Genomic DNA, 26052 nt, shown 5'->3' with positions numbered 1-26052 from the left:
ATATATATATGTATATATATATATATAAATGCTTATGACAGTTGTACAGATGTAGACTTGTCTATGTTGTTTCACAGAGCACAGTACATTCAAGGGTACTGTACATATGTACACGAAGTGACTGTCCCATTTGATTTCAGTACTGTGGAATACCTGTAGTAAGATGTGCATTATAAAATCCATGAAACATGTATACAATCCAGATGGCTTAGTGGTAAGTCCAATGAGCTCAGTGTGCAGGGTTCAGAACCTGCAAGGTTTGTTGATACTGTCAATTAGAACTGAATATGACACTTTTAAGCAGGTGTAAATGTGTTTTTGTGACAGTAAGCTGTGGGTACACACAGGTAACAGTCATGTACACCTCACAGTACACTTGAAATGCCCATCTTTGGCAATCCTGCTGATGTCACCCACGTACAAATACACCTCTGGGACTGCTGAAAATCAGTAATTTCCATAGTGTGCACTGTAACTGTGTAATGCTGTACAGAAAACCAGTAATTTCCATAGTGTGCACTGTAACTGTGTAATGCTGTAGTGTGATAAACTAGTCTGGTAGGTGTTCTAATCCCAGACAGGCCAACTGTGTGTGTGTGTGTGTGTGTGTGTGTGTGTGTGTGTGTGTGTGTGTGTGTGTGTGTGTGTGTGTGTGTATGTCTGCCTGAGAAAGGAACAATGCATTTTAGAGTATGCACACTCTTTACAATTCACATACACACCTTTGGCAATCCTGCTGATGTCACCCACCTAGAAATACACCTCTGGGGCTGCTGTAATTCCATAATCTCTGTAGCACATGCTGTAACTGCATAATGTTGTAGTATGATAAACTAGTTAGGTAGGAGTTCTATTCCAAGACATGGCAGGTGCATTTGACAGTCAAATCCTGTGTGAAGTTGGCTGTGAGTGTCTAACCACTGGACATGTTGGAGAGCATTTTTTGTAGTTTTTTTATATGGTGTCCATATTATATGTCACAATGTCCACCTCACGAGGAGTACAGCTGTCAATCAGCCAAGGGACTGGGTTGACAAGCCATACCCCTACATCTGGCAAAAGGCCTGGTGAACAAAGTATGCAACCCTACTATTACCTGGAATACGTTCTGAACCTATGTGTCATACACAAACACACTTGCCTAGAATATCCCGCTATGTTGCTAGTAACCTGAACATTGATGACAAATAGTAGGCATGGTGTGATTGCAGTGGGCTTCTTAGGGCATGGCACCCTGTCCGACAGTACAATAGGCACATGATTGCGAACAATGTGCCTTCACTATGTAGCCCACTGGATGTCTGCAACATATGTGGTGCCATCAAATGTGATCCACAAAGGACATACAATGCCTTACACACATGCCCTGTATGGACAAATGCCACTGACACCAGGAAATACCTGTATCATGCTATCAATGCAGGTGCAGGGTCAACCTGCTGTCTGTTAGCAGGTCCTGCCACACCAGGCCAGTATTTTCATATCTGATGATAACAGTCTGTGTACACATGTGCTAGCCAAACCAGCTACACTTGTACATGTCACTGTACATTATTGTGGGACATGCATATCCCAGGCAATGTCCATGTCAAGGACTATCAAACACAGACATGGCATGCATTGCAAAGCAATGGCCATACACAATGGTAACCAGGATGACAGGACAGTTCATACAATACCCATCTGTGTGGGAAATTGCAGACACTACACCCCTGAACCACACTACACACCATTGTCGGGTGGAGTGATGCCAAGGATTACCCCTCACCCAGCCTTGTACAGACATCCTGCACAGCCAACCACTACACACCCATGAAGCAATGCGCACATGCATGCCAGTACTGGCACCTTGTGTCCGAGTGTGGGTTATAATGCTCCCAACCACAGTCATACCCAGTATAACTCCCATTGGCATACCGACTGATGCCAGACACGTTCACATGCCCTAGCCCAGAGAACCTCAGTATATCCCCTGTGGTGCATGTAGTACCTGTGAATTACTGCAGCGTGGCAAACTAAGTAGTTAGGAAGTGCATTTGTGAGCCTGGCAAAGTGTGGCAATGTGTCTGAGTCCCTTAGAGAGTGTGGTTGTGTTGACAATGACATTTGTTCATGTGGACAGCCATGTGTGCTACATCTAATGTATGTTCACTATATCTCTGTTGCAGATGTCGCTCACCAGCACACATATATGTTCTTATAGCACACCAGCATGTCAGCTATGTGGCACATGGTGTAACTGCATGCACTTGTTATGTGGCACATGGTGTAACTACATACACTTGTAATAGTAATAGCTAGTCAGTCAAGGGTTTAAATCCCTGTACTGGTAGGTGTATGACATATGATGCTTAGGGTTTAGTCTACAAGCCCTTCTCTGATGTACTTTGCTTTTGTCTGTCCCTAACACACACTCTCTGGTGGATGTGGAGATGTACACCTGCTCAGCAGCAGCTTGTGTTTTGTAAGTGATGGTCATGATCAGGTGTTGGCCTCTGCACCTATTACAGTCTTCCTCTAGCTGATTGCATGTGGAACAGCTGTGGTGATGTTCCCATAGCCAATTGCATCGAAACATAGTACAATATCTAGGAACATCATGTTGGTGTTTGCCCATGACAGTCGCTGTGAGTGGAACCTCGATCTGGTGTTTGGTAAACAGCATCACAGATGATATCTGGATATTCCTCAAACAACATACACAGTGGAAAATAGCCTAAAGACAGGAGGGTGATGTGCCAGACATGACTACAGCATGTAAGTGTAGCTATGTTTCATTGATACTACTGCCAGCTTAACAAATTGTCTGTCGTAATGGCTAGTCTGCATGTTTTAAAACTGACAAGACAGTGCTCTGTTTGTGAAGGAACCCCCATCTGTAGGGCCATCTGTGGACTGGTCAGTGTGTGGAACCATTTGTTTCTTGCGCTACTCAATGAACACACATCTGTGAACTGCAGAAGCATAGTGTGAGGATTGCAGTCAATACACAGTGATAGTGATGAGAGTTACTGCCATCGCATCCCTGGCTGGACATATGTCACATGAAACAGTGGTATGACAGTCACTGTCTGAGGTTCTCACAGTGACATGTCAATAATTGGCCACTGTTCATAGCTGCAGTCACAAGTCTTTTACGCTTTGTACAGATGCCATGCAGTATATATGCATGTGTTGTGCTCCCTCTGCATATGTATGCCATCTGCTGTGTTGGGTTGATGGTCATATCTATGCATGCTGTTATAAGTAATCCTGAATGCTGTTGACTATTACTAAGCCATATCTGTGTTAAAACTGCAACACCATAGGCTGTATGGGGTTGGAGGTCCTGGCAGAACCTCCTGTCCCACTTCAGCTGGCCATGGCACCGAGCACCAGCACATCTGGGGCCCAGCCTTGGACCTCCACCTCTGTTGGCTCTGCACCACCTTCTGGTGGTGGAACCACCACCGAGGATGGGGCTTGTCCCCCCTGGTAGCAGGTCCAGACAAGAACTTGTCAGCCATCGTGCAGACTCGGACATGGTGCATATGGGGCTCAATAAGGGGTTTTGAGGCAAGATATACCATCACGAGTTCAGAGTGTCACATTTAGAGGGTGAGCTTGCCCTTCCTAGACAGCCCCCCAGCACAGCCACCTTTGCGGCTGTTTTGGTGCAGTGGGGGCTACCCATGGGTTGGGACCTCCGTCCCACTATTTCTATCTGGGGACGCATGGGCTTGTGACTGCCGAACACCCCCCCCCGTCCAAGGTGTATCCCACCACATGTGTCATATACTGACCCTGTATGCTGTCTTGTCTGTCATCCTACCCAACCTATCCTCCACGGGCATACCTACTCTCCTTCCCCAACATCCCACTCTCACCTTATGGACACAAAAGGCCAATCTGTTCCTAGAACATTTGCCCCATACATAGCAGTCCATTTCACACGTGTCCACTGGACACATGTAACCTTTTTAATTTGCATCACAACATACTACTGTTGTCCTCACCCCTCTCTCTCAGGCACATGATCCTGGTATGCACATGACTCCTAAAGCTTCCAGGTACACATGATGCAGATGACCCCATTGTACACACAACACTACCGGTCCCTCTATGGTTACCCCATTTACCTTTTTCATGATGATGATGTTGCAAACAGCACCTTGCAAGAGTACTGTTCTCACATAATGATTGGACAGGAACTGTTGTGTTAATGTAAATAAAATGCACAGAGTAATGTATTTGGCCAATGTACAAATGTTTGCATGTATTAATGACATATGTCTGTCTGAGGGAGTCTTGATATTACATAGGACAACACCACTACATAATACAAGAGTTCCTGGTGTTTCCCTTTTCATTCCTTTTTAATGCTTTGTTGTCACATGGGATGTTCTTGATATATCTATATATATGTATGTATCTATATCTGGACATAAACACACACATACATATACATGATGGAATATATTTCCTATACTGTTGAATGACTGTGCTGGATGATATGTTTGTCATAACATCCGATGTCTGTATATCTGCCATGGCTTAGTGGTAAATCACATTGGCTGTGGTGTGCCGGGTCCTGGTTTCGAGCCTTCCAGAGACTGTTTATTTTGTTGCTGGGCAGAACAAGTGCTGCTGGATACAGAGTGATTAAGGCACTTTTAAGCAGTTGCGAGTGGGTGTATGCGGGTTTGCACGATGGTAAGCAGTGGTTACTTTTTATTACAGTTCCTTACACTCAGTTACCATCTTGATTGCTTAACGTGTGTGGGCAGTGCTTACCCCCACGCAAACAGGCTGCTTAAAAGTGCTTACTTCTGCTTACCCCAAGCTAATTTATTTAAAAGAAAAGAATAAAGGGTTGATAGGAAAGTGGTGAAAAATGGGCACAAAAAAGACAGTAGGGAAAATAGCTAGGGGTGTGCAGGAAGGGTGTAGGGAAGGTTCATAGCTGTCCATTTCTTCTACAACAATGGCTGTGCATATGCAATAAATTTGGTGGGACATTTGGACACTCACAACCCTGAGAGAGGAGTGAGGACAACAATAGTATGTTGTAATGCCAATTACAAACATTTACGTGTTCAGTGGACACATGTGCGAAATGGACAGCTATGTATGGGGCGTGCTTTTTTTGCGGGAACAGATTGCCCTTCTTTTCTTTTATGTTTAGGTGAAAGTGAAAACTACTTCCTGGGGAAGGAGAGTAGTTATGATCAAGGAGGATAGGTTGGGTAGGATGACAGACAAGACAAACAAGACGCATACATGGGCGGTATATGACACATATTGGGGGGGGGGCACCTTGGATGGGAAAGGGTGTTTGGAAGTCACAAGCCCATGAGCCCACCAATGGATGCAGTAGGACTGAGGTCCCCACCCATGGGCAGTCACCACTGCACCTTCACAGCCCAGAAGGTAGCTGTGCTGGGGGCTGTGTAGGAGGGGCAGGCTCACCCTCTAGTTGTGCTACTCAGCCCTCAAGTTGGCATAGGTGGTCTCGAATCTCCCTGTCGAGCTACCTGCACACCACGGCCCGGACCGTACCATGGGTGACAGTTTCCTGTCTGCTCCCGCTCCCAGGGGGGGCTGAGCCCCATCCCCTGCGATGGTTCCACCCGAAGGTGGTACAGGGCCAACAGACGAGGAGGTCCCAGGCTGGGCCTCAGATGTGCTGGTGCTCGGTGCCATGGCCAGCTGAGGTGGGACAGGTAGGTCCACTGGGGCCGGCCTTCCCATACGAGCTATGTTGTAGTATGTTTAAGGCAGATATGGGTTAGTAATAGTCAACAGCATTCGCGATTAGTTATAACAGCATGTCTAGATATTCCCATTACCCAGGGCACCAGATATAACATAGTTGCAGAGCAGGCAGAACACATGCATATATGGGTAAACAGTGGCCATTACAACAACATGCAGGTTTCGTTGATGGCAACAGGCCACCAATATGGGTGTATTTTAACATGGCACATGCATAGAAACAGATGTGAATATTTATAAGCCAATAGGACATATGTCCCAACAAAGGTTAGGAGTGTAGACATACCAAATGAGTTGTGTAAAGCTGTTATGTTTGCACATATGGTAGGGGTGAGAGAGAGAGAGACTTCAATTAACAACTAATACATCCTTGTAGTTTTCACAACATTCGTAGTCACTGCAGTGGTCTGTCCCTTACATGTATTATTACACTACCCAATGGCATTATATTGTACAATGGTGTGTTTGTAGATTAGTATGTATGGGACCTGTGTCTTATGTACATGCTTGACAAGATGCAGATGTTAATGCAACATGTTTTGAGACTGCTCTCATACACTTTGGGTGAGATGCTGGGATGACAGGTATGTTTGCATGTACATTCTATGACTATGCACAAGTCTGACTTTCAGTTATATGTCATTAACAGCTGCCTACATTTCTTGGATCTTCACACTAATTTGTCAGGGGAACAGGGCAAAAGGCAGGTGATGTGGGCCATTTATCAGGGCATACTGGGCAGATTGGAACAGTTGAGGGGTATGAATATGCATACCACTCTCTATTTAAGCATTCTAGCAAAATCTGTACAGTTGTAAGTGTAAATATGCATACAGCTTTCTCTCTGAAAATTCTAACAGACTGTGTGCAGTTGTGTGGAATGATTATGCATACAACTTACTAGCACTCTTGGGATCCAAAGCCCTGCTGTGTGTGACAAAAGCATTACAGTTAAGATCACTGTACACTATGCTATCAGGCAATTGTTGTGAGGCTTTGCAATGTATTTTTTGTAATATGACTAATCTGTTTGCACTTCCGACATAGTTATACAGCACTTCATACACATTGTATCTGCATACCACAGTGTGGGTAAAACTGCTTACTACAACTGTACTACTTAATAACTGCAACAGTACAACAACATATGACTGCAGAATAAACAGGAGCAATGCAGGGGTTACACCTTTATTCGCAGCATATTACACTATTCTGTATATGGTACAACACTTTCTCAGGCTCTTACATTTATTTGTTATGACAGTACGTACAGGCTACTTACTAACCTGCCTCGCGACGCATCCTTTGCAGCCTAGCATCATAGGCTTGAGGGTTCACAGCACACTCATCTGCAGCTGTCAGAGAAGTACAGTGATATTTAGCCATACCTATCCATAGTATACATAAGCTAGGCAATTATTAACTATGTAGGGGAAGGAATACTTACTCAGTTCTGGGGCATTCTGCATCTGCCTTGCTTCCTGGATCCACTGTTCCAGGACATCCCCCCTCTGCTGCTTCAGGTCTGCATGGTGGTGCCTGACCTGCTCACCAGTCTGGGGGATACCTGTGGCACTAGTGAGGTCACGGGCGAGACTGTCCCAGGCCTCCATTTTGTACTGCGAGCCCTGGTACTGGCCCTGCAGTAGTCTCCTGTCATGGTGCTTTACCAGGAGCCATACCATGAATTTGGACTCCTGGATGCCCCAGCGCTGCGCTCTAAAGTGAGTGCCTTCTCCCACTCCAGCCATTCTGCCTGCAGGGGGATGCTACAACCAGTTATGAGCCGTATTCCCACCTCTTCGGTTTAAGTAGGGCCGGATTCCCACACTTTTCTGTAATTGGCCAGTTTTGAAAAGGCTAAGCTATGGGCACACATGCTTACTTCAGGTTGGCACTGCCTAAAGAGGTGTACCTGTGGGCATATTGTATTGGCTTCCCTACACATTGCTTACAATTACTTAGTTGGGCTGTGCAGTGGTTAGCATTGCTTATTTGTTATCTAGCATTATATTTGATTTTTGTCAATGATGTCTTACTCATTACAGGCTATATATGTGTCTAGTATCCATCATTCATGTGCACATACACTGTATGCTGTATGGGGTCCTGGGGACTTCTGAGCCTTATTGCATTGACACCTCTACTCTTTGTTTACTGCAGTACTCCAGTTCACATATTTATGGTCTGTGGCAGGTTATAGAACATTACATCTGACACTCACAACCCAGGGTGGGAGTGAGGACTATGATATTACCTTGTGATGCCTATTACATCAGATTACATGCCTACAGTATTGGGAATGGCTACTCATTAGGCATAAGCATGCTGTTTGACTGTACGGAATCCGCGGCCTGTCCAGAGTTTGATTCATACTATTGGTGTGTTCCTCTTACAATCTGCACCTGTCTGGCTAATACATGGGAACTGACACCATTCAATACAAACAAGTAATTGGGTTTTGGAACCCACATCCTTCAGCCGAGTCATGCTACTGCATACCTATTATTCTAGCATCTTTCTAAGGATGTAAGTGTAATGTGTGCTTTCTGTCCCTATCAGACCTCTCAAACGACTGGGGACAAATATCAACTGAATCAGGGACAAGTCATGACAACATCAGGGGCAATCAGGGACACATTTAAAACATTAGTGCTATTAACTTGACACATTGACAGACTCAGAGCATATGAATTAATACACATTTTTCTGAGGTAAATGAAGTTTATAACTCTTAATTATTGTCATTATTCATTACGTGAAATTCACCACCTTTCCTCCAAAAGTCACTAGTTTTAGGAGGAATTAAATGGGACAGAGTTAGAATTTGAGTCAAAATCAGGGACGTTCCTGGAAATCAGGGACAGTTTAGAGGTATTGTCCCTATTTGTTCCTACAATGGTATGTCCTGTCCAGTGGATTTGCTCTTAGGGGTTGAGAGGTATGGGCATAAGCTATGCCCATTTCAGAATATTACTTACATCCCCGGGGCAGCCCTAATACGACTGCGTCAGCCAACACCTGCACGCCTAGGCCCATAACTGCATACCCATAGTTCCCTCATCTGCCCTCCTCTACAATGCTCATCCTTACTGTGGGTGCAGGTGGGGTATAAACACACCACTACACACTGCTCGCTCTCAGAGTGTCGGGACACATGTCGTACATTGTGTCAACCCATGGGTTATCAGGCTTGCACAACCTACTGGTCTGTGTATGTCTACAGCCTGGTTTGATGAATCATTACAGGGACTGACTCCGATGATCAGTAATTTTGGGGTGTCCCACAAGGGACACTGATGTCTTTGTTTCAAGATTAGACCTGGCAGGTCTCTCCCACTGGTAGTATCCTGCCGGTAGTCTGGGAAGCAGTGATGTGTTTACTTTTATTGTGTGTCTGTATGTCTCACCGGCCTAGCTGGGAGGGGGTGGATTGATGCTACGTGTAACACATTTGTTGATTGGACCCCTCACCCCCATATGCACGGCCTGTGAACATATGTAATTGGTAACTGCTGTATCATATCCTAACTATATACATGTGTATATTTACAGTCTCACACAAACACACACACACACACACACACACACACACACACACACACACACACACACATATATATATATATATATATATATATATATATATATATATATATACATTACTACATACGTTTATATCTGTATATGTATGCATGCATGTATATATTTATATATTGCTGTCTATATATATCTAACTACATATAGGTCTATGGGTGTCTGCATATTTATATATCTATATGTGGGTTTGTATATGTATTCTGTCTCTGTATGTATACATTTGCACTACAGAGAGAGAGAGGTATATCTCTATGTCGCTATGGGTAGATATACACACACATACCTCTACATATATACACCTACATCTGGTTATTCCATTCCTTGCCATGTAGATTACACTTTGCTGCAGTGGGATTTGTAGTGGGTGTGGCTGCTCATTGGGCAATGCCTCTGCCCAGTGAACACTTTTGCTTACATCCCTGGGGCTGTCCATATAGACCCACATAAGCCAACACCTGCACACCTAAACTCATAACTAGCTACCCATAGTTCCCCCACCTGCACTTCCTCTACAGAACCCATCCTTACTCTGGATCCTGGTCGGGTCTGAACACAACACTACATGCTGCCCACTCTCCATTTCACGGGACCCATGTCATACATTGTCTTGACCCATGGGTCATCAAGCTTCCCCACCCTTGTATTCCGGGTATGTACACACCCCAGCCAAAATGATTGGCATATCACCTTCTTTTGGTCATATGTCAATTTTTGGGGCATCCCTTAACGGATGCTCCTGTCTGTTTTCCAAGATTGGATTTCACTGGTACACTGTATACCCCCCGGTTGTATCCTGCCTGTGGTCTGGGGTGCAGTGGACTATTTACATTGTTGCGGGTTTGTGTGTGTTTCCTGTGTCCAGCTGGCCGGGGGGTGGAAGGTCATACTACGTGTCTCATGTTTCTTGCTTAGCCCCCTCAGTTCCATTGGCATAGCCTGTGAACATATGTAATTCTTGTGTGCTGTTTCCTATCATAGATGTATATCTGTGTATATCTATGCACACACATACACACACACACACACACACACACACACACACACACACACACACACACACACACACACACACACACACACACACACACACACACACACACATATATATATACATATATATATATATATATATATATATATATACGTATATGCATATGTCTGCAACTATCTATATATATATATATATATATATATATATATATATATATATATATATATATATATATATATATATATATATATATGTCTGCAACTATATATATATATATATATATATATATATATATATATATATATATATATGTGTGTGTGTCTGTAAAGCAATGCATACCCCGCGCAAACGCACTTATACACGTTCACTGGTGTCTATATATGCTTAAACCTGCTTACTAGTGCCTTATTCATTATGACTCTGACACTTCGCTCCAGTTCACTTTTAATTGTTATTATGCATGTTATACAGTGGACAGATGTCAAAATATGTTCATATACACATTACCGATGGAAAATGGTATGTGCTGCAGTGGAATTCGGAATGGGCATGTCTGTTCATTAGCCGGATGCTCTAACCAATCCACTATTGCTTTGCTGCTTAATTTGCATACATACCCATATACTTATGACTCCTCGTTCCCCAAACACCCACCCCAACACTTCACTAACACAGCAATCATCCATTCTCTAGTTGGATACACGGTGTAGCCACACCACTACACACTGGCCACTTCCTACTCCTGTAGACCAATCCCATGGGTTGACTCAATCCACGTGTCCTCAGAAATCCCATACTTTTAGTCCATTGGTGACATGAGCGACCAATGAGACACTATTTGCAATTTTTGGGTTGTCCCACATGGGACACATGCTTTTATTTCAAGATTAGACTCACACACATGTACACACACACACACACACACACACACACACCTAGGGCCAGTTTAGAGTGTCCAATCCACCTACAGCATATCTTTGGGATGTGGGAGGAAACCAGAGCACCTGGAGGAAACCCACGCGACCACAGGGAGGACATGCATACTCAACACAGAAAGCACCCCAGCCGAGGATCGAACCGGAGAACCTCTTACTGTGAGGTGGCAATGCTAACCGCTGCACCACCATGGCTGCCCACCCATAACATGACACTAAAATAAATTAATAAGTATGACTATGTGGTAACGTACATGTTACACATGAGAGCTAATTATGTACAAGTTTGGCGTAAATATTTTACAAATTGACTGGTTTAGAGATTGGCGTTGCCGTAGCAGTCAGATCACAGGAATGATTCCATGTCTGAGAGAGTCCTCACATTTGAATTTTTGAGCACAGCACTGACTTCGGACGTTGTACACACTTCTGCATTTTAGCAGTTTTGGCCCTTCCCTCCTATGCACAACCTATTATTCTATCTACTGTTGAGATTTGTAAGGGCACTTTCATGTTATTTATGTCTGCAAAAGGAATGAATGTGTTACAGGGAATGTACTTCTACATGTAGATGTATGCATGTGTGTATGCATATATACTTATAACGAACTCACTGACCTCCACGAGGCAGTCCAAGTAGAACCAGCCCATCCAACCCTGACACGCCTGGATCCATAATTTCATACCCATAGTTCCTCCACCCCACCCGAGTTTGACATACATACCATCCATTGTCCAGTTGCTATCACAGCCATGAAGCACTTCCACATATTGCCCTCTCCCGAGTGTTAGGGGCCCTACACGTATGTTGTCCCAACCCATGTATTATCAGGCTCTCCCACCATTTAGTCCTTGAATATACCTGCACTTTCTTGTGTAATGGTCGGAGGTCCAATCATCCTAGCAATTTTTGGGCAGTCCCACCAGGGACTACCCTCTGATTGTTTGTAAAGTAGACTTAGCAGATGGACAATGTTACTCCCACTGGTAGCATCCTGCCTGTGGTGTGAGTTGCAGTGCTTTACTCACTCCTGCCCAGCTTGATATGACATACGCTGACAGCACTATATAATACTGGGGTTGCTGTTGATTTCCTTCTCATTCCTTTTGTATGCTTTATTGTCACAACGTTCATTTGTGTTATATATTATATATATTATATATCTGTGCATACTTATATACATTTCCTATGCTGGGCACTGCTTACATTTGTGCAAGCGCACTCATACTTGCTTACTGGTACTTATATGTGTTTACTACTGCTTATTTGTGCTTACACATGCTTACTAGTGCCTTATTCATTATGACAGTACCACTTTGATTGAATGAAACTTTCATTAAGCATTTCATGTGGTACTCCATTTCACATTTACATGTTGTTATGTAGGGTTTTACAGCAAAACGGCATTCATTCCACATGGAAAATGATATGTGCTATAGTTGGACTTGAACTGTGAATGCTTGTTCGTTATGCGGATGCTCTAACCACTACACTATTGACATGAATGTTGATTCTGCATGTTTTTCTCTATTTGAATGACTTTGATATGTAATCTACGCTCAGCAAGGGGCAGTGAAGCACAAACATGCTGCACTTCACTTACACTTTCGATACTGAAGCAATACAAATGTAAAATATGGACACGGGGTATCTAATTGTGAAAGTTTTAGGGATGGGGCTCACCATTCCGCTACGTGCTTGTGTGTTCACTACTTTGATTTTATTTCAGTGTTCGTGGACACTCTTGTATGCTTAACATACATTTCAGTATCCATGGGCACTGAATTAATTGCTTACTATTAGAGGCAGGTTCTAATAGTAAGCATAGTAGGTTGTGCAACTGTGGGAGCATGTTTCCATTTCCATAGAGCACTTGAACATGCAGCCTGCGCTCACACGTGTTTTCTGTGCATGTCAAGGGTGTGGCAACATGCCTTCATAAATATTCATATGGCACTGCTGCACCATCTGTAATGGGACGCTCAGCGCAAGGCTAAAACCATCCTTGCACCAAGCTTTATGAATCCTGGACACACACACACACACACACACACGCGTGTGTGTGTGTATGTGTAGATATGTATGTATATATATATATATTTATATAGTAAAATGGCTGGTACTATGCCACTGCATACACATGTGCATATACATTTGAATCAATACAGGGAAGCACAATGGTGCAGTAGGTAGTTTTGTTGTCTCACAGCAAGATGCTCTGGTTTGATTGTCAGCTGGAGTGCCTTCTGTGTGGAGTCTGCATGTCCTTCCTGTGTTCACATTAATTTCCTCCAGGTGTTCTGCTTTCAACCCACATTCTAAATACATACAGTAGGTGGTCTGAACACTCTAAATTGAACAAAGGTGTAACTGTGCATGTGTATGTGTGGTATGGAAGAACAGCCAAAGAAGGGCTAGGGATCTGGTGGTGTGTATGTTGACTCTTGTTGATTGTCATTGCTGAAGACACCCAATCTCATGTACAAAAAAAGGGTTATGGATGAATGAAATTTTGAAATTAAAAATCACTCTTCACTACCAAGTCTTGGATGCAAGACCCTGTGTACTACAGTCAGAGCAACATATCACTAAACCATATGAGCTGTCAACATTGAAATGAAAATGAGTTATATCTAAAATATAGGTTTGATTAACGGCAACAGATTTACAACTTTGCTTTCTTTCCAAATGAATCATTCAAGGTAGAGATGGGATTACATCAAAGATCAGCTCTGAGCCATTTCTTACTTGCAATGGTGATGGACAGGTTGACAGACAAGATCAGACAGGAGCCCCCGTGGACTATGTTTGTGGATGACATTGTGGTCTGCACTGGGAGTAGGGAACAGTTTGAGGAGACCCTGAAGAGGTGGAGAAATGCTCTAGATAAGAGAGGAATGATGATCAGCAGGATTAGGACAGAATATATGTATGTGAATGAGGGGAAGGACAGAGGAACGGTAAGGATGCAAGAAGTGGAGATGGCAAATGTGAATGAGTATAAATACTTGGGTAAACAGTTAAGGTAATGATATGTGTGGAAGAGAGGTGAAAAAGAGAATGCAGGTAGGGTGGAGTGGGTGGAGAAGAGTGTCAGCAGTGATTTGTGACAGAGGGGTAATAGAGTGAAAGGGAAGCTCTACAAGAGTGTAGTGAGACCAACTATGTTATATGGGTTGGAGATGGTGGCTCCGATAAACAGGCAGGAGTCAGAGCTGCAGGAGGCCGAGTTAAAGATGGCAAGATTTGCACTGGGTGTGATGAGGATGGACAGGATTACAAATGAGTATATTAGAGGGTCAGCTCAGGTTGGACAGTTTGAAGCCAAAGCCAGAAAGGTGAGAATGTGTTGGTTTACACATGTGCTGAGGAAGGATGGTGGGTATATTGGGACAAGGATGCTAAGGATGGAGCTGCCATGTAAGAGGAAAAGAGGAAATCCTAAGATAAGGTTTATGGATGTGGTGAGAGAGGACATGCAAGATGTTGGTATGACAGAGCAAGATGCAGAGGATAAGATGAAATAGAAACAGACAATCCACTGTGGTGACCCCTTATGGGAGCAGCAGGAAGAAAAATGAGAAGGAGCTTTCTTTCTGAATGCCTATTTTTTCTAAAACTGTGTCATCAGAAACCCTTTAGCAAAAAAAAAAAAAAAAAAAAATCAGTGAGCTCTGGATAATTCTGTGTTTCTCTCACTTTGCACAAAACAGCATTGGTTAGACAGACAGAATGGAACATGATGCCTGCTTTAGTAGTTGGAGTTACTATCTCATTGAAATATATGTCAAAGTGACTCTCTTGAGTACACATTATATCATACTAATGCCTTTGGTTGACATTTCCTAGGAGTGCAACTATCAGGCTAATTAATATGACTTTATTGTATAACTGCAGCCCAAGGCTACATGACACCAAATGCCAGTTTTGAGGAGTTTACAGAAAAGCCCACAGCAGTGTCTAAACATTTTTCCTTATCATAAAACTGACAATTTAACCTTATATCTGTGTATATTACTGCAGAAAAACAAGGGTATAAGGTGTATTCCTGTACATTTTAAAGCACAGACCCACATAACAGACCTTTTTTTGCAAAATATTTATTCTACACCCCCATTTTTATCAATGTTTTAAAGCAGAAATATGCAACCTATTTTTTTTCTCTAACTTTCCCCCAGATTCTCTAAAGCTTGCATGGTGTGCAAGCTCAGTGCAGGAGCTCAAGCTGGCAATACGTCTGCAAGGGTGTGCACGAGAGCTCCTGTACTAATTCTGCACAGACTAAGCACTTGTATGCAAATCACTCCATTTGCAGGAGAAGTCTATGAAAATTAGCTGATTTTGCAATCCAGAAAGCTTGCAACCATCTGTGCAGTACTAGTGCTATCTGCAGAAATGTACTCAGTAACTGAGTACATTTCTGCGAAATCCAAAACGGAGCTGTGACAGCTCCAAATAAAGGCAGCATATCATGTACTAAGCATGCCAATGGCCAAGTATAAGGCCATTGGCATTCTTCTTCTTCTTTCGGCTTTTCCAGGTTAGGGATCACCACAGCAGATCACCTGTCCACTCATGATTGGCAGTAGAGTTCTACAGTGTTGAGTGGACAGCCTAGTGCCCAACCTTCCACAGAAGGCACACACTTACACACCTAGGGCCAATTTAGAGTGTCCAATCCACCTACAGCATGTCTTTGGGATAAAACTGGAGCACCCAGAGGAAACCCACACAACCATGGGGAGAACATACAGACTCTGTTCCGAAAGCACCCCAGCTGAGGATCAAACCAGAAAACCTCTTGCTGTGAGGTGGCAATGCTAGCCGCTGCACCACCGCGGCTGCCACCTAAGGCCATTGGCATTGCAAACAGTAAAATAAATAAAAACATCAACTTTTATTTTTTTTTTAGCCCATCTCAGCTGTTTAAGCGTAGGGCAGCTGTGCACAAATGGGATCGGGGAGAAAATAACAAAATGAACCTAAATTAAGCATTTTAACTAAAATCAGTATTCTGCCATGCAAGTCAGTGGCAGGCAGAAGACAACATGGACAGTGAGTAGTGGTTGCTAAGGGGGGAGGCTCAGTGTGAGACATGTAACTATGCATTAGCAGGCAATCCTATGCAAATGAGGGGAAGGATAGTAAATCCCATTCTTCCTCAGCATGTGAGTCAGGTCCCAACAGTGTAAGAGTAGGAATAGCTTGGTGCAAGCCTAGGAGTTAGGTGACATCATGGGGGTGTGTGTCAGGCAAACTGTAAGCGGACTGGAGCTCTGTGGCTCGGGTTTGCTCCTAGCTTAACACAGCTAAGCTAGGGGATGTGTCTAAACCTGCCTAGCACAATTTACAATGCCTAAGTGGGTGTGTGCACTGCGCACCGGGTTTTAAAGGCAGAAAGCAAAAGTTAAACCAGGAAATAGCATCACTGTGCACATTTGAACACTCTGTTTTTGCGACGCACCACCGGGCTGAAACAGGAAGGCAATGGGAAGGGAAACAGCAGTAGGAAGATAATTAAGGAGAACTAGCATAGCTGGCAGGTGAAATGTATCAGAATCAGACAATTACACAGGCAGCAGACCAGCCCAGCCCAGAACACTACTATAAACTAAGCAAACACCATCCCCTCCTGTTTTTCCCACACTCTACACCACTGGTGTAAACAAGTGGGGAACTTTTAATACTCACAACAGCAAAATGATAGGGGCTGCAATAGCTATCATACAACTACTTGTGAAAGAGGCTGAGGGTGGTGAGGATGTGAATTCTGCAAGACCATCCCACAGTAAGGAGATAGAGAAGAGTGTACAGACCCAGGGTAACCTACCAGGGGCTACATGAGCTGGAGACAGTGGAGCACTATAAGGTGGATAGAAACCTCCTACAGCAAATTGTTGAGCTGTGCCGGCCACTCGTCACACACATAACTAACAGAGATGAACCCATCCCAGTGGATACCAAAGTATGTGTAGGCCTAAGTATACTAGCTACAGGTACCTTCTAAAGGTGAACTGGGGATATGATGGGGATCTCACAGGCATCAGCATCCAGGGAACTCCAACAGATCCTGGATGCCATGTCAGCACATGTCGGTGAACACGTATAATTCCCCAACACCCGTGAGGTGTTGGCCAACAATATGCAACAGTTCCACCAAATAGCAGAATACCCTGAGGTAGTGGGTGCTACAGACTGCACACACATATGCATCAAAGCACCACCCGGTGAGCGGGGTAGGGTCTACATCAACTGCAAGGGCTTTCCCTCCATCAACTGCCAGGTCATGTGCGATGCACAGTGCATAATAATGAATGTGTGTGCTGGCTGCCCTGGAAGCTATCACAATTCCCACATCTGGCATCTGACGCAGCTGTACCAAAGATTTGCCAATGGGGACATCCCTGATGGTCACCTAGTGGGGGATGCTGGATATGCACTGGAGCCGTGGCTGATGACACCCATCAGAAATGCACACACACCCGAACAAGAACTCCATAATGAGGCACACGCACAGACCAGAATTATAGTGGAGTGTGTGTTTGAGTGTCAAGACATGGTTGCAGTGCCTGGACACATCCGATGGAGCCTTGCAGTATTCACCAGCTACTTGTACCCAAATTGTCCTCGTATGTGCCATGCTACACAATATGATCCTGCAGAAACAGCTGCAGCAGGAACAGCACGGGGCAGGGCCATACAGCCCCCCACCATTGCCAATGCCTGTGCAGGCACAGAGTGACTTAGAGGAGGAACAAGCTGAGCCTGCCCCAGTAGGCAGAAGGAGGCATGCCCAGTATGCCCTGGCATTGGCAAAGAGGCAATGCATAGCACATACACTGCCACAGGAGGGGCCCAGGGCATGACAACTCTCTCCAACTCTCACATACAGTAAAAGGGATGCCAAATATTACACTACCTTTGCTCAACTATGTGTAGGGCATGTACTATGTGCATCCAACATAGGCAGCCCTTCAGCACCACCCTCACTACTGGGACATCCACAAAGTAAGTGATTCACACATGCCAGTCAGGGGGGGTTCACATACCCAATAACAGTCACAGCCAGCAGGACAGGTGTAGACAAACACAAACAAAGGCTGTGCTATGGCCTCTGAATGATGCCTATGGGTAACCTCCCCCCCTAGGCCTACACAGACAAATGACAGCAGGTCAGGCAGTAGGATGTCAGTTCTGAAGTGTAGGAAGTCTGAAACTAATATGTAGGTAAATAAAAGCTAAGATCTGTAGTACACTGGTATGCCTCTAGGCAGCAAGATAGGTAAGACTACAGACTGAAATGGAGTACCTGACATACCAGTACATAGCAAATGTGTACAAGTGGCAGGTGTGCCCCCCATCTTACGTAGACATGTAGTAACAGTTAGGTGTATCCCCCAAAGCCTGTGTAAAAATGTAGAAATAGTCAGGTGTGCCCCACCCCATCCCACATAGAAATGTAGTAACAGTTAGGTGTGCCCCCCAAAGCCTGTGTAAAAATGTAGAAATAGTCAAGTGTGCCCCATCCCATCCTACGTAGAAATGTGGTAACAGTCAGGTGTGCCCCCCCAAAGTCTGTGTAGAAATGTAGAAATAGTCAGGTGTGCCCCACTGCATCCTATGTAGAAATGTAGTAACAGTCAGGTGTGCCCCCCCAAAGCCTGTGTAAAAATGTAGAAATAGTCAGGTGTGCCCTACCCCATCCTACGTAGAAATCTAGTAACAGTCAGGTGTGCCCCCCCAATCCTGTGAAAAAATGTAGAAATAGGCAAGTGTTCCCCCCATCTCATGTAGAAATGTAGTAACAGTCAATGCCATGTGATCGACGGACACCCTGCAGAAACTGTATGCTATCTGTAGGTGTACAACACATAGGTCAGCACTGCAATACAGACTACCTGGACTTGATCCACACATTCAATACTGATGGGCATACTGGGCATGCTCACACACTTAAACACATGAAGGCCCTGTCTTCAAACACCAGTGGACCAGACAAAACTGGCAGTCGCAGATGTTAGTGCAGACACTCCTCAGTATGCACCACACATGCTTTGCACACACAGTGGACAGGAATACAGACATATATCTAAGGGCAACACACTATAATAAGCCAAAGGTAGACATACATAGATGTGTGGAAGAGGGTGACTGTGACAAGGTGCCATGCAGGCCTTTCCCACCCAGCACACAGCCAAAGGGCCACAACCACATGAGGTTCACATGTCACTCACTGTAGATACTAGCCACTGGTATCTGTCAGCAGTACAGACTATGTGATGCATGTGCTAGCTGTGCAACATGACTGTACAAGGAAGGTGTCATCTAGCATCTGTATACATGTACCTTGTGAAATATGACCCTGTGTGTGCCCGCATGTGGTGTGTCAACCTCTAGATGAATGGGTTATGACCCATGCACACACACTGCCCTCCCCATAGCCCTACTACGACAAGTCTGCTGAGGTCATCCACTGTGAAATACACTTTTGGGAGAATTATAACCCAATAATCTCTGAGGTGTATCCCATAAATGCATACTGCTGTAGTGTAATAAACTAGTTAGGTAGGTATTCTAATTCTAGATCTGGCAAGTGTGTGTGTGTGTGTCTGTCTGTATAGAGAGCAATACTTTTTAGGGTAGTCACACTCCCCACAATTCAAATGCTCAAGTTTGGCAAAGCTGCTGATGTCATCCACCTAGAAATACACCTCTGCAATGGTTATAGGCATATAATCTCTGTAGGGCATCCTGTAACTGTGTACTGCTGTAGTATAATAAATTAGTTAGTTAGGTGTTCTAATCCCAGACCTGGCAAGTGTGTGGGTGTCTGTTAGTGCAAAGAAGAATGCTTTCTAGGATAGTCACACTCCCCACAATTCCAATGCTCAACTTTGGCAAGGCTGCTGATGTCATCCACCCAGAAATACACCTCTGTGAAGGTTGTAGCCCAGTAATCTCCATTGCATATTCTGTAATTGTGTACTGCTGTAGTGTAATAAATTAGTTAGGTAGGTATTCTAATCACAGACCTGGCAGGTGTGTGTGTGTGTGTCTGTCTGACTCTGTCTGTGTAAAAATAAATGCTTTGTAGGGTAGTCACACTTCCTACAATTCAAATACTCAACTTTGGCAAGGCTGCTGATGTCATCCACCTAGAAGTATACCTCTGTGAAGGTTGTATCCCAGTAATCTCTGTAGTGCATGCCATACTTGCATACTGCTATAGTGTGGTATAGAACTCTGGTAGGGTTCTATTCCCACACATGGCAGTTCTGGATGTTTTGTGTGTGTTTCAATGTCTGTGTAGGGAGCAATGCATTTTAGGCTAGTCATACTCACTACATTTCAAATCTTTGGCAATCCAGCTGATGTCATTCATTGTGAAATACACCTTTGAGTGAAAGAGCACCTCAGTAATCCTTGTGGTGTGTCCTATAGCAGCTCCATGCTGTAGTGTGATGTAGACCTCTGTTAGGGGTTCTATACCCACACATGTTGGTTGTGGATGCTTTGTGTGTGTGTGTGTGTGTGTGTGTGTGTGTGTGTGTCACTGTCTGTGTAGGGAGTGATGCATTTTAGCCTAGCCATACTCACTGCAATTTGAATGTCTTGGCAATCCTGCTGATGCCATCCAATGTGATATACACCTTTGGGGAAGGTGTACTCCAGTAAACTCAGTGGCGCATATTAAAACTGTGTAGTGCTGTAGTGTAATAAACTAGTTAGTTAGGGGTTCTACTCCCAGACATGACAGGTGTGTGTGTGGGTGTTTGTAACTTGTATCCTGTGAGGAGGTGGGTGTGAGTGTGTGACACCTGGGCCCAATGGGGAATGGGTTTTGCAACATGATGACCCTAGTATATCTCACAATGTCCACCGAACAGGGATAACAGATGTGAAATAGCTAAGAGGCTGTGGTGCAATTCCATAGCCATACATGTAACAGCAATGCCAGGCAATCACAGTCAGTAACCCCAGTACTACCCAGAGCACACTCTCAATCCATGTCTCACACACACATACACACACACACACACACACACACACACACACACACACACACACACACACACCTAGGCAACAGCCAATATGTGGGTAGTACACTGCATATTGGCCACTGATAGTACCTATGGAGTAATTGCAGTGGGCTACAGAGGGCGTGGCACCCTGTCCATCTGTCCAATAGGCATGTACATGCAGACAGTGCACCTTCCCTGTGTTTCCCACTGGACATGTGCAACACCTGTGGTGCCATCACATTTGACCCACAAAGGGCATACCATGCCTGAAAACATGCTCTGTATGGACAGATGCCACTCACACCAGGAAATGCCATTAGCATGCTATCAATGTAGGTGCAGGGTAAACCTGCTGCCCATTATCAATTCCCGCCACAGGTGGCCAAGACTGGCACATCTGATGATAATCTGCGTACACAACATGTGCCAAATACCCCAGGTACAGTTCCACATGTCACTGTACATGCATGTGGGAGGTGTGCACATCCCAGACACCGTCCATGTCATGGACTAAGGAACACATACATGGCAAGTGACGCACAGCATTGGCCACACACAGTAGTCACCCAGGTGACAGGATGGGGGATACAACACCCACCTGTGTGGACAAATGCAGAAACTACAGCCCTGAGCCACAATGCAGACCATTGTCATGTGGCCTGATGCCAAGGTATACCCATCACCTAGCCTTGTATAGCCGTCTGGCACAGTCGACCACCACACAGCTGTGCAGAAATACACCCATGCATGTCAGTACTGGCACCCTGTGTGTTTGTGTGTGTGTGTTGTTTGATGCGTATGATCACATCCACACTCATTACAACCCCCACTGGCATACTGAAGCATGCTGTCTGATGTCAGACACCTCCCCATACCCTTTGCCCACATAACCTCCGTATGACCTGTGTGGTGCATGTGATACCTGCACAGTAATGTGTTGTGGCAATCTCACTAGTTATGAGTTGTAATCCTGGCCCTGCCAAGTGTGCCACTGTGTGTGCGTCCCTGTGAGAGTGCGGCTCTGTTGACATTGGCACCTGTTCATGCGGACAGGCACGTGTACTTCATCTACTGTACAGCTACCATATCCTTGTTGCAGATGTCACTCACCATCACATATATGATCTGAGGACTCCACAATAGGTAACTTATGTGGCGCATCCAATAACTGCATAGAACTGTGATCGAACTATATAGTCATCAGGGGTTTGATACCCTGTGCTGGTAGATGTGTGAAACAAACATGCTTACATTTTACTTTGCCACCCCTCCCTGACTTGTCTTTGATTCTGTCTGCCTCTCTCACTCCCTCACTGGTGGATGTGGAGACCAGCACCTGCTTTGTTTAGGCAGCAGCATGTGTCTTTTAGGTAATGCTCATAATCAGCTGATGGCCTCTGCATGAATTGCAGCCCTCCCCTAGCTGATTGCCTGTGGAACAGCTGTGGTAACATTCCCATAGCCAATTGCATGGAAACACACTCCAGTATCTAGGAACATCATGTTGGTGTTGGGCCTTTTCATTCACTGTGAGCAGAAACTCGATCTGTTTTTTGACAAACAGCATCTCAGATGGATTGGGCATTTACCTCTGACAACATACACTGTGGAAACAGGCCAACACACAGGAGGGGGATGTGCCTGACCTGATTATAGACTGTAAGTGCTGCTATACTGCATTCAGAGTGTTGTTTTAACAGGGTGTGTGTGGATATGGCTGTCCTACATGGATTAATACCTGCCATGTCAGTTCTATGTTTATGAGGACTCCCCATCTGTAGGGTCATCTGCAAACTGGGCAGTGTGTACTGCCTTTGGTTTCATGTGTTACCTACAGAGCATATATCTGTGAACTGCAGAAGTTAGTGTGAGGATTGCAGTCTGTAGATGGTGAAAGCCATGACAGTTACTGACTTCATATCCCTCATAGGACATATGTTGCGACAAACCCTTTTACAACAGTAAATGCATGATGTTATCACAGCAACATGTCAATATTGGCCCTGTGTATGTGCTTCCAGCCACAACTTTGTCAACCTTTGTACATATGTCATGCATTAAGAAGTGCATATGTGCTGTATACCACAATTAGTGTCATCAGATCAGATAAGCCAGTGAGATATCAGACTACTACACATGTTATGTACAATAGGGTTATATTTGATGACATAACCTGGACAATCTGTGGTTATTTGTATAGTACTGAGGTCTGTGTACTTATGGTGATTGTCAACAGTGTGTGTATTGGTAATATGTACCTTGGCCTGTGTACAGACTGTGGTAGATGCCATCATTCTGCGTCCCATCCTATCTGTTGTTGCATGCTGCTCCACTGTATGTTACCATAATGGCTTACATATGTGTAGAGCCATCCACACACATGCCCTATACCACAGACAGGCATCAGGCCACACTGTGTAGTGGCCCAGTATATGTAGGGTTAGTGTGTGAGTGGCACATATGAGGATGGTGTTGGACAAATAGTCCATATACTGTAATATTATGCTAGCTTACCATATGTAGCTGTGTTCACATTGGTTGTGTTTATGCACTTTCACACAAGTGTATCTTACCCTGTGCTGTGACATGCCTGTAGAGCCTGCTATATATGCAGGTACATGTGCATTTCCCCATAGGAGATGTAGGCCAGTGTTGAGCCAGTCTGTCTGTAGCCTGCACAGTGCTTTGTTACATGCCTAGCAGCTTAGTCTACTTACCCAGTGAGATATCATGTCCAGATACTTGACAGATGTACTGCTGTCAGGCCTCCCTTAACAGTCATGTATGTCAGACAGAGTGGTGGGATGCTGTACAGATGTATGTCAATATCTAGTGGGTAGTATGTGGCCATAGCACCTCTGTACCAGCAATTATTATGTGTCAGGACAGACAGGGTTGTGTGAATGCATAACCTATGGGGATGAATGTATACCAGTTGTTATGTGTTATACCCATCAACATGGCTATTAACATCCATATTGTCAGGCTTGGTCCACATGTTCTGCACTAAGGGGTTCTGTGTATATCTCTGGACTGTACAAAGTGTGTCTGAATGTCCATATCTATTGGCCAATATCTCTGCTGTAGTCCACAGGAGCATTATGTGCTTGCAGCGGTACTGTACTATGATGTCCTTAGGATGTCTGTCAGTAGCCAGTGGCGCACATATGAAAAGCAGATGTGACCTCCAACACACACCATGTCTGTGAAGACAATCCCTGTTACAGTAGTAATAGTCTACTAATATACCCGCTATACATACCTGACATCCTCTTGCACTACAAAGTTGGGACTATAGGGGCTGAGGTAGGGCTACACCCCATGTTCAGGACATATGGTAAATATATATGTACATATGATTATTCAGATATCTATATAGATAATTACACATGTACATATTGACATATATAGATGGGTGTGTATATGTGCATAGATATGCATATACACACCCCAGATATATACATATACAGGGCATTATATGTCTATATATCTACACATATACAGATTGTGATACATATGCACATATACATATACCACATGGGGCTGGGGCTATATATGTGTGGACTTCACCTACACAATACATGTGTCTCCATATGCACTCCAGAGGCCAGTGTATGTAACAGTGGTATATGGCCCTGTATTATTGAGTCTGGGGGGGTGCACCATACATAACCTAGGCTTTTACAAAATGTGGGGGTATCAGGGGTGAACTGCCTTAAGGTATCTAGATGTACATTACCATACATTTCACCTATCTTGACATTACTTACATAAAGTGGGTTACTGCAGGCCTACTGCCTCCTGCCATAAAGACTGTTCTGTTTGCCAATGTGCCTGTGATGGTGTCTGTTATGCCTTGTTATGTAACAGTTACATCCCATTTGGTCAACTGAAGTCTTTACCACCTAGTGATTGTGTACAGAGTGTAGATAGAGGCTGCTGGACTATACACCTGCATCACTTACTGTTGATTGTGTGGTATCCTGTGGCCCAGTCTGTTTTCACTATTGTACAATTTGGAGGGCTTAGCCTGGACAGCAACAGTTGGGGACCTTTCCAGACTACTGTATTAGTATAACTGTTTCACAGTTGCATTACTCTGCTGATATGGATGTCACTGTCTGAACAGCTGTGTGACATGGCATACACATGTGTAATAGTACACAAATAAAGGTATTCCATTTCTGCAAACCTGTGTGTGGTGTCTTATCCTATGGCCTCTCTGTGGGTATATATTGCATGCATTGAATGTCATTTGTATAGGTGGCTCATCCAGTGTGCAGTTGTTAGGGTGTTAACTGTAGGCATAGTGGCTGTTCCATATTGTGTACACCTATATATATATATATATATATATATATATATATATATATATATATATATATATATATATATATACACACATATATAGATATACATGTGACTACACATACACTTGCAGAGATATGTACAGTAAGATACTTATATATATATATATATATATATATATATATATATATATATATATATATATATATATATATATATATATATATATATATATATATATATATATATATATATATATATATATATATATATATATATATGTGTCTGTGTGTGTGTGTATATATCTGTATCTGCATATATGTGTCTGTGCATATGTATCCTTGGGTTGTTGATAGCTTCCACATTTTACATTTCACATGGGAGCCAGACTGAACTGCATGATATGCTACCAATGGATTCCTATTACAAGAACGAAAGTTC

Source organism: Protopterus annectens, chromosome 4.part0 (genome assembly GCF_019279795.1).
Source record: "Protopterus annectens isolate FY-2018-M chromosome 4.part0, PAN1.0, whole genome shotgun sequence".
Lineage (NCBI taxonomy): Eukaryota > Metazoa > Chordata > Ceratodontiformes > Protopteridae > Protopterus > Protopterus annectens.
Note: the sequence above shows the minus strand (reverse complement) of the source record.